The 12,069-nt window shown below is 28.1% G+C and overlaps 1 long non-coding RNA gene across 1 annotated transcript; it reads left to right on the top strand.

The window, feature by feature from the left end:
• Nucleotides 1-4,968: 4,968 nt before the first annotated feature.
• Nucleotides 4,969-6,694, top strand: LOC114182644 (uncharacterized). The gene is made up of 3 exons (XR_003604154.2): nucleotides 4,969-5,910; nucleotides 6,073-6,231; nucleotides 6,418-6,694. It is a non-coding gene; the product is annotated as an uncharacterized LOC114182644 (long non-coding RNA).
• Nucleotides 6,695-12,069: the final 5,375 nt, after the last annotated feature.

Raw genomic sequence — 12,069 nt, forward strand, 5'->3', positions numbered from 1 at the left:
TGTAATATAAATAAAGAAGAAGGAAGAATAACCTTACTTTAGGAGGTTTTAAAGTGCCTAAAAATTGCTAAAACCAGTTAGGAACACGAGCCCAAACGAAGTCCTCATGGTGTTTGTGAGTGGAAGTATTTAGAGCACTTGAAACCGTGATATTGGTGAGTGGATGTCTCCAAAGCATTTCAATCTGTGATGTTGAAACAACTCTCGACCAATTTATAGAATTCAACCTACCAAACATATATCAATATATATATATATATATATATATATATATATATATATATATACACACATTAAGAATAAAAAATATCTTGGTAGAGTGATGAGTGTGCACACTCAAGACTATATCAAAGATAGTTTTCTTTTTTTTTTAATCCTAAAGGTTTTGGTAAAACAAAGGAGAGTTATAGGTTGAGTTTGTCTCCTATACCTTTTCCTGTTATGTTTTCACTTCTATGGTATATGTTTGTTGTCTATAGTGGAAAATGAATGTAGATTCAAGGTCAAGTTAACCTTCTTGTCTTGCAAAGGTTGAGTAGGGACGCGAAAAGCTAAGTTTAGATGATGAGCTGAAAAGTGATGTTGGAAATCAAAAATGACACATTAGGCACAAAGATCTTCAAGAATAGGTTATTGGGACTAATACCATAAGTTTTGTGAAAGGAATTTAAGTCAAAGGTTAGAATGAGGAGAGGTGTTCAGTGCATAATTCTACAACAAAATTGAGAAGTCAAATTGGTACTACATCCTAGCATAGGTCTGAGGTCGGAGGTGGAAAGTGGTGGAATGTTTGAGGAAAAGGCTAGAAACCAGGAAGGGAATAAGGGAGGAAGAATCTCAATGGGAGGTTAAGTTGAGGTAGAGCTTGGAAGATTATTCTGACAAGGGAGCAAATATGTAATGCTAAATAACAAAGAAGAGATTGGGGTAGGTGAGAAGTAATTGAAAAGACAACTTCTGAGTTCTTATTGAAGAGACAACTTCCAAGTTCCTCATCTCGAGAAGAGGAAACACAAAAGTTGGAGAGTTATGTACTCTCAAAGATCCTGCATCTCCACGAAGCCGAGGATAACTCATTAATGGTTCATGATTGCAGATCGTAGATTATGTGGGAATATAAACAAAAACACTTGGTTAGTTTAGTAAGTAAGTGATATCGCTGTCGTTAGGCAATCAAATTACCACTACTTTAGCAACTTCAGTATTGCCAGTTTGTAGTGAAGAAAATAGTTAGGGTTAAGATAACCCTGAGTCGTCTCACAACGAATACGGAATTGATCTCAAATATTTGATTCTCAAAAATGTAATTTAAAACTAGCAACTATAAAAATAGGGGGTTTTGATATGCAAAGAAAATGACACGGAAGATTGTAAACACAGTAATAGTAAATAGGCCAATTCCACTGCTTTTTCTAAATAAGATTCTTCATTGGTTATCTAGAAATTATTGTTAAATTAATTATTGTTGTTGATTTACAAATAAATCAATGTAAAGACTCAATTCATTTGTTGGCATCCTCACTTTTAATCAAAGTACAGTCTCAATTAAAAGTGAGAATTGTTTAGATTGTCCATAGTAAATTTAATCAAAGTACAGTCTCAATTAATTTTACTATGCCTAATCATGTCTATTCCTTTGTTTCTTTACCAAATAGAAAACTTAATTAATCAAAGTAAAGTCTTGACTAATTTTAGTTAAAGTAATTACCTCTAATCAAATTAAAGTCTCAATTATTGGCAAAAACTTATTTAATCAAATGAAAGTTTCTAAACAAAATCAAAGTAAAGTCTCAATTTAATTTAAAAACCTTTTAACTCATATGATTAGCATGTATGTAGATTTAAAATCATTATTTTCTATTCGATTAAGAAGCAAAGGACATAGATAAACAAAAACCACAACAATAATCAAAATAACAAAACATATAAATTCATCTAACCTCAGAATCCATTTAAGAAATTACAGTGGAATCAACCCTTAAAAGCTTAGCCCTCCATGGCTTTGATGGAATACATGATGATATGAAAGAAAGAAAATAAAAGAATGAGAGATGTGGTGGAGACGGTATCTGCCAAAACCAGAGAGTTCTAAGTGTAAAATATGTCAGTTCCCCCGCTTCTGCTCCCTTAAGTCTCTTTATATAGGCTTCCACTGGACTTTGGGCTTTATCTGTCAGTTGCTAAAATCTTTTATTTTTATTTAATTAATTAGCAACTTAACTCCTGTCTAATTTCCAATTCTGCCCTTCTCATTTAACCATATTTGCAGTTTTGACCAGAGTTGACTGCTGACTTTGACCAGTTGACCAGAGTTGACCAGTTGACCAGTTTGACTGTCCAATAGCAGCCTGACACGTGGCGCAGAGTGTCTCTCTCCAGAACTAGGGTTTCTCTCTCACACTCTTCTCCCTCACGTGATGATGGTTGCGGCTGTGGTGGCTGCCTTTTCTTCTCCGGCGTGGTGGTTCTGTAGTGGTGGCGGTCGGAGGCGCGACGGAGCTGCGGAGAAGCTTCGCGGAGGTTGTTCGTGCGCGCAGCAGAGCTGCCATGGTGGTGCGCGATGGTGTTCATGGAGGTGGTGGTGGCGAGAACGGTGGCGCCGCCGTTGCTGCGCGAATGGAGTTTGCGACGCGGTGGTGCTGCTGCAGTGGTGGCTGACGCGCTCGCGGGAAGAAGAACTCGCGGTGGTGGTGTTCTGGTTCGCGGAGGTGTGGCGAGCGGAGGTGTGGCAGTTCTGTTGCAGCGGCGTGGTGGTCGTGGTGGATGCGCGCTGCACGAGTGAAGTGGCGCGGAGGCGAGAAGATGGTGTGTGCTGCAGAATCATGGTGGTCGCGGACGAAGATGGTGGCTGCCGTGGTTTCTGGTGCGTCGCCGGCGAGGTGAGGAGGTGCGGAGAAGACGGAGGCGCGGGGTTTCTGCTTTTTCCGGCGAGTTTCAGTGGTGGCCGGCGAGGTTGGCGGCGGCGGCTGCCGTGGAGGATGGAAGGAGAGGAGAAAATTAGGGTTAGGGTTTTGGGAGATGAAGATGATGACGTGGCAGAATCTGATTGGTTAATTTGGTGAGGGTAGGATTATGACACGTGGCTTGTTCTGGTTGGCTAATTCTAAGAGGTGGGGATTGCCACATGGCATGATCTGGTTGAGTGGAGTTTAAGTGGTAGGAGGGGTGCAACATAGTGAAAAAGAACAGGTTTTTGTGGTCCACTTGAGGAAGGAGTGTGCAAATAAAATCTGGGGGTGCATTTAGCTCCTGATTTATTCTTTTTCAGAATTTCTTGATTTTGGACTTATTTTGTAACTTTGAATATTTCAAAATCACACTATTAATTGACCAAAAATAAATTCCAGCTGCATTAACAAACGTTAGAATATCCAATAATATTTTATGCAACTAAAATCAATTTTTACGTCACTTTTACCAAACTTACTCAATAAATCCAATAATCACAAATCCTAATTAAATCAATCTTTAAGCACAGAAAATTCAATTAAATCCCCAAATTTAAATATTAAATGAGGGCAAAAATTTGAACTCATCAGTAAGATATTTTAAAAGATATTTTAGGTATTTAAAGAAGATTATTTTAGTTTATTGTTAGGAAAAGATATGTTGGTTGTGATTTGGTAGTTATCTTGTAGAGGTATTATTTTACAACAATTGATTAAGTAAATCTTCTAGCAACTAATTATGTAAATCTTCTAAAGTTGTAACTGATTCACCTATAAATAAGAACTTTACTCTCATGGTCAAGGAACGAATTTATTTTGATCTAAATGAGATATTAATTAAGGTTAAAATACTTCTTTTCTTTTTATTTTCGGTTGAAGGTTATTTTACACCTTTTATGAGCAGAACAATTATTATAACCAGTAGTCAACGAATCCATACCAATAAATACCACTAAAAAATTATCATATAGCTAAATTGCAACAGAAAGAAAATACATTCAAAACAGATGCTAACCTGTTCTTGTGTTCAATATACCATCCAATACCAATTTCTCCTCATGCATCCTCCACAACCTTCCTCTTCCAGCATCCATAACTACCTACCCGACGATTGTTATGTGAATGTTTGCAATAAATTTTAAATACCTGTAACCTAATTTATAAACATATGGGCTTTCCTGAATGCACCCACCTATTTCTCTTTACACCACTATTATATCAAACAAAACTTCATATTCCTAACCAACCATGATAATTGTTTAATATATCTAAATCCAATCGTTTCATGTAACTATATTTCAGAAATTTAATATATTATAATTATTGTATTAAATTAGTATGTTAAATGATATTTATTTTATTCAATTGTTATCATCCACATTTATTATAAAAATTAAATTTCTAAATATAATAAATAAAATTTCTATATATTGTAACGTAAATTTCGATAAATAAATCCCTTTCATTTTTACTATATTATTATATTTCATATTTGTTAAAATTTAGAATTCAACCTTTTTAACGGTATTTAACTTTATTTTTATATTATCAATCCCTTTCTATTAAATATTAATATATAAACAAAATATTACTATATAAACAAATAATTCATACCAATATAATAATAATTATATTAAATATTATAATCTAAACTATACGAAAACAAACACCTCTAGAAAATACCAAAATACTCTATCTCCAATCATTGACACCTATCCATTTTACATGTTTTTTCTTCAATTATCCTTGTTTTAAAGATGTTTTCTCAGTCTCTATCAATCTCCTTTTCGTTTGAGCATTTGAGTTAAATAGTCATTTTAATTTTCCCGCTTCCGAGATTTGTGGAAGGAGAGAATACTCTGAGTTGAGTTGATGGATCCATTAATAAACCTTACGTTAGTTGTATATGTGTACCAACTTTTGAGCGGCAACTTTTATTTTGAAATACCAATATTTTAAATGATCCTGATGGAATAATTGAGGGAAAAATCAAACCTTTCTCGGCAGTTATCCCACCAACATGAAGTTTGTCATTTCTATAATCCATAGCTCTCAGATCCCACTTTCCGACACTGAAGAAATAATTGAACTTCATACAAGCATGTGAAAATCCTTCTTGGTGGAGCAACCATAATGGGTTTTCTTCTTGTTAGTTTTATTTTATTTATAGTTTTTTTAGGTTTTTATTTCCTATTTAAACCTATTTCATGGTTTTTTAGGTTTTCTTTGAAAAAGTTCTACCTATAAGAAAGAGTTATGAAATCTAACGAGGACGAAGTCAATAGGGACGGGTGTCGGTTTCAGTGATAATGGTGCTAGCTCAATTTTTGTGTAAAGGGTATTTCTTTTTAGAATACGTTATCTATTTTAGAGTTTTTTAATGTTTTGAATTTTTTCCTCTATTCTTTCCCCTTTTTTTGTTCCATTGAAGGTTTGTTTAGATTTAAGGTTTTTTTTTTAAACTTTCTTTTCGTTTAAACCTTTTTTATACTTTCTTTTTAAGGTAGTGGGTTCAACCCTTCTCAGTTTCTTCTTCTTCTTCTTCAATTTTTTCTTTTTTGCTTCCCTCCGCCATTCCATTGTGCCTCTCTCAACCCCGCTTAATCTCAACCTCTGCCACATTTAAACAACAAAGTTTTTCATTTCCTTCTGTCAAAGGAAGTAGAAAGTTTCCAACTTTACCATTTTCATCCACCAAAAGGTTCCTTGTCAAAGTTGTTGAGTACAAATTCCCCAACCCAATTCCGGAATTCGCAGATGTCGTGAGTTGTCTCTTCCATTTTTGGCTTCTCTTCTCTGTATTTGTTAACTAATAAATTAACTTCATTTTCCAATTTCTTTCTATTCTTGTTTGTATGTTTTTCGGGAGACGGAAAAATTCAAAAGCCACCTTCTCCAAAAGCTTACAAAGAAGGATATATATGGAGAATCCGTTGAGGAAGTTGTAGGAATTTGAACCGAGGTTCGTTGGTTTCTTGCTTCATGTCCCCTACTAACCCCTTTTCCTTTAGTTAATTTGGTTGTCCTCATTTTTTTTATTCACTCTTTTTTAAGTTGAGTTACTATAATTTTACTTCCTTCAAATATTATAGTTTTTAGCTTGGACTTTTCATAATGATTGTAGGCATCGCAGGATATTATAGACAACTTAGTTATTGAACAAGTTGTCTCTCTTAAAATTGCAAGAGAAAACTACAAAGTTGGCCCTTGATAATACATGTGAAAAAATGGACGAGTTATAAAGGAATGTCGTCACTCTAGAAGAAAAACTCAAAGAAAAAAGGTAAATTTGGATTATAGGGTACTTTAATTGTTTCTTTATTGTTGAATTCGTATTCTGATTTTCCTATACAATTTGTTGTAACATTTTTCTGAATATTTGAATACCATTGGCTATATTTATATACTAGTTTCTTGGCTGACTCTATATTTATATAACATTTATATACCATTTGATACGCACTTGCAGTCATTTAATAAATTCCAGATGTTTTGATAAGCAATGACAAGGAGGATATTGATTGTCTGACCAGAACCTGTCATGATGACATTGGCGGTGAAAGGAAAAGGCATGGTGTAAACAGCATCAGTAGCTTACTCATTCATTTATATTTCACTTTCTGTAATTTCTAAAATAAATAGCATACTCATTTACTTATTGGTCCAATAGCATCATAACTATAAATATAAAAAATATATTATTTCTTCTAAATTTTGAGATACAGCAAAGAAAGTTTTGTTCTTTACTCGATCAAGAGAACATAAAATTAGAATTTTTGTGGTGATATTTTCTGATTTGATTTCAGGAGTTTGAGATCAAACTAAATGTAAGAGTTTACGTTTGTGTGTAACACCGAAGAAAAAAAGTAGGAATAAATACAATAATTATCTTTCGGTGCATTATGTAAATGTGAATAATTTTTTTTTTTTTTATTCTTTTAGTCGTACCAAATTAGATTGTATAGTTGAGTAGTTTATTGTACCATAAACTTTTATTATGGAGTGAAATATAATTTATTACATTGAATCTTAAAGATTTTATTTAAATTGTATATTATATATGTTTTTTATTTTAACATTTCATATATCAAATCAAATATATTTTTTTTAGGGTACCATTTTTTCCTTTTACTAGGTCTCATACACACATTTAACTTTTTTTTGTCTGTCGTTTGTATATTTTTCACAATATTCTTATTGTAATTTAGGTGGAGATATTAAAAATTTTCATCATAAATATAATGTCAAATTTATGTGTAGATACTTAAAATCCTATTATAAGTATTTAGAGATATATTTGATTTGTTTTTCTTTGTTAAATACAAAAAATATGTCAATTAATTTATATTTGTAATTTGGCAAAGAATTTTTTTTGAAATAGAAGATGATAACCTAAGATCAACAAATGTTAGCAATAATACAGTTAGAAAAACTAAAGTTTTGATATGTGAAGTTTATATTTCGTAGTTGTTTTTTTATTGTAAAATCGTACTTTATTTACCTTATGACAAGAATAACACGTATATAATCATATTTAAAGTTATATTTGCAAAATATATTATGTTGAAAGAATTATGATTAAATTTAGAAATAATTTATTATTTTTTACATTCAAACTTATTTATTAAAGATGCAAAGGAGACTATCAGCATTTAATCTACTTATAAAAGTGCAACAATTTTTTTCATAAAATCAAAATTTGAAACAAAACATAATTTTAATTTTAAATAACCATAAACATTCAACATAAATTTAGAAAACATGGATTTAAAGTACACTAATACAATTCAATTATTAAAAATTAAAGTTATAACACTTAATGTCTAAATTGATAACAATATCTACATTATCTACATGTATTTTTGTTAAAAATTTTAACACCAATTTCATATTATTATAAATTAATTATTAGATTACAATCTACAATATCTTAGCATTTTCCTTTTAAGTGTATTGTTAAGGCCTCCATGGTACTTTTTCTTTTAGAATAAAGTTTAACTTCTTTTTTTCTTTAATTTAATACACCAAAACTTTTTCTAATAAATATTTATTTTTCTTTTAAGTTGTCTGTATCTACATTCTATTTAAAATTTTTAACATGAACATAATGTTGTATTTATATAAAATATTGAGCAAAGTGATAAGTTTAATTTCAACTTAAAACTATATTTTATAACTAAATGTAACAAAATATAAAATATTTATGCTATCTCAATTTTGATTTTTTAATTTACAATAATAACTATTTTTAACGTTGAAAGATATTTTTTAAAACGATAATATTTTCTGAAAATTAATTTAAATAAAAAACATATAAAGTCATAAAATTATCAAAATTATTGATTCGAGAATTTTTTCTTTTCAAATATAGATTTAGACAGAATACAGACTTAAATGAGTATGACTTAAATGTCAGCGGACTTAAACCTTAAACGAATGTTTACTGTATATCAATTTTATAATTTAAATAAAATCATAACCATTTTTTTAATTTTAATCATTCAATAATGGTTATAATAATATTTCTGATTCCACGTGTCATATCTTTCGATATATTTTTGTCTGTTGATATGTGCATGTGTTTCTATTTACAAATTTTAACATTAACGTGCTATTTTTATTTTAGTTTGAAAGAGAGCCTACATAGGCACTTTATTTTAATATGAACACCATTAATAAATTATTACATCAATTCTATACTTTAATACAAACAAAATTATATCCTAATATTATTGGGTAATCTTAATATTACCATTTAAACAAAAAAATAAATTGTGTGTATGCATCAAAAATGAGCTATTATAAATTAAATATCTACATTGATAACAACACCTGCATGTGTTTTTGTTTAAAAATTTTAACATCAATTCATGTTACTGTAATTTTTTTTTAATATGGACCATATCTCACAATCTGTTTGCATTTTTTTTTCTTTAAGTTCATTGTTCATGTGTGGACAATAGTCTTGTATTAGACCAAAGTTCACACTATACTTACATTTTATTTATTTCATAATTCAAAAAAAAAAAAAACATGTGCCTACACATTAAATAATTAACTCGGAGTCAATGTCTACATTGATAACAATATCTTATGTATTTTGTTTTTTTTTTAATTTTTAATAAAATTACATTTCACAATATATTTACACTTTATTCATATTTGCATGTTTCTTTTTATTTAAAATCATTTAAGTTTAACCTCATTTTTTTTTTCCATATGCCAATATCTTTTAATATTATTTTTCTATTAAACGGCCTATCTTCTGTTTAAAATTTCAACATTAACTTATACGTACTCTTAATTAATTCATTATAAAAAATAATAGTAATCAATGATTTAATTTTTATTTTATTATTTAAATATAATATTTTTAAATATAATAATATAAATAAATAATTCATTGAAATATAATAATAACAATACTAATTTTTTAATCTAAATTATAAAAATACAACCCGTGCATAGTTAAATATTATAAATTCAATGTCTAGATTGATAGCAACACTTGCATGCATTTTTGTTTAAAAATTTTAACATTAATTTCATGCTACTCTAACTTTTGTAATAGGGACCATATCTCCCAATATGTTTGCATTTTTTTATTTTTCTTTAAGTTGATCATTTATGTGTGGACAATACTTTTGTACGAGACCAAAGTTCACAATATACCTATATTTTATTTTAACAATGATATATATATATATGAATTTCATTTTAATATAATATATAACTAATCACTCTAACCATAATTTCATCCAATAACAATATTGTTTTATTACAAATCACTAATAAATTATTATGTATATTTTATAATTTAATACAAATAAATTCACACCCTAATTTCATAATTCAAAAAAAAAAATGTGTACACATCAAATAATCATCTGATAGTCAATGTCTACATTGATAACATTATCTTTTTTTTTTTTTTTTTTAATTTTAACCTTAAATTCATGTTAAATTTTTAATAAGATTACATTTCACAATATTTTTTCACTTTATTCATATTTGCATGTCACATTTTATTTAAAACAATTTAATTTTAACTTCATATTTTTCCTAAAGGTCAATACCTTTTAATATTATTTTTCTTTTAAACTCATTGTATCTAGGTGAACTTTTATTTAAAATTTTAACATTAATTTCTACATACTCTTAGTTAATTCATTATAAAAAATACTAATAATTAATTATTTAATTTTTATTTTATTATTTAAATATTATATATGTAATTATAAAATAAAATATAATGATACAGATTGATAATTTTTTCAAATATAATCAATGCAATATTAATTTTCTTAATGTAAATTATAAAAATTAAAGACTCGTGCGTTTTGGGCTTTATTATAGGGTTATGGCCCATGTATTGGCTTGTCCTTTAAATTTCAATTTGATTGCTGTTGAACTTTGTATCTGGTTTTGTTTTGGCATCGTTGTGTGCCTTGAATATTGTAAGGAGTAGTGATTATATTCCAGGACTGCGCTATTATGTTATCCGGTGTGAAGTTTCCTTTAATCAGGATTATTGATTAAATGGGACGTTACAATAGTCACTATTGTAAATAAAATATTATAATTGGTCATTATATTGGTCACTAATAGGGATGGCAACGAGCGAGACGGGGCGGGGACGAGTTTCACTATCCCATCCCCATCCCCGTAAAAATTATTCATCCCCATCCCATACCCAAACTCAACGGGTATTAAACTTTTGTCTTATCCCCATCCCCATCGGGTAACGGGTGTAATCTCGTACCCATACCCATACCCCATTTTCTTACTACTTTAATATTAATTTTAGTTAATTTTTATAAAATATTACGGTAAAGGAAACATAATATTATTAAATATTTAATATTAGGAGTATGGTTGTTTCTTCGATATCAAACACTTTGAAATAAATTATAATTGTTTACATTTTAGATTATAATACTAAATAAAATTTGATGAGAACCAAAACATTTATTAAATTTGAAAATATTAATGAAACCTAATTGATAAATTTTAAAAATATTTTTTTAAAAATATAAAAGGAAAAAAATATTTTTAAAAAAATATAAAAGGAAAAAAATATTTAAATTAAAATATATTTTAAATGTTTGTTTACTTCAATTTTTTAAATTATAATGAATCTATTTTTTATACACTAATAAAAGTTATAATACATCACTTGATCAAAATGACGCAAAGAACAAATAATAAACATAATAATAAAATTTTAACATAGATATTGTATCTTTTGAACCACAATATATGTTGGATGGTGGTAAAAAAATATTCATGGCAATTACATTAAATTTTTATATTGTAGTAAATAAAAATTATTTATACAACTATAATGAAAAAATTAAAGTATGATTGTAATGAGTTTGAAAATAAAAAATAATTAGATAAAATTTATCGAAATAGTATTCTACATGATGAAAATAAACAAAAAATAAAAATATTAAAAAATGTGTGTCTTATAAACAATTTGGAGACTATTGGAAGGAATCACACAAAGAAAAACAAATATATAATTAATGGTATGATAAGATGAAAAATATCTTAGAGATCTAAGAAAACTTTTCAAATATCAACATATATACATATATACTCAATGGTTGATAAAATAAATGACGCAAAAAATAAATAATAAACATAATAAAAGTTTATCATAGATCTTGTATCTTTTAAACTCCAATATATGTTAGATGGTGATAAAAAAATATTCATGGCAATTACATTAAATTTTTATATTGTAGTAAATAAAAATTATTTATACAATTATAGTGAAAAAAATATTTTTAAAAAAATATAAAAGGAAAAAAAATATTTAAATTAAAATATATTTTAAATGTTTGTTTATTTCAATTTTTTAAATTATAATGAATCTATTTTTTATACACTAATAAAAGTTATAATACATCACTTCATTAAAATGACGCAAAAAATAAATAATAAACATAATAATAAAATTTTAATATAGATCTTGTATCTTTTGAATCACAATATATGTTGGATGGTGGTAAAAGAATATTCATGGCAATTACATTAAATTTTTATATTGTAGTAAATAAAAATTATTTATACAACTATAATGAAAAAATTAAAGTATGATTTTAATGAGTTAGAA

The sequence above is a fragment of the Vigna unguiculata genome, chromosome 4 (genome assembly GCF_037176805.1).
Source record: "Vigna unguiculata cultivar grain cowpea cultivar isolate G323 ecotype 2 chromosome 4, ASM3717680v1, whole genome shotgun sequence".
Lineage (NCBI taxonomy): Eukaryota > Viridiplantae > Streptophyta > Magnoliopsida > Fabales > Fabaceae > Vigna > Vigna unguiculata.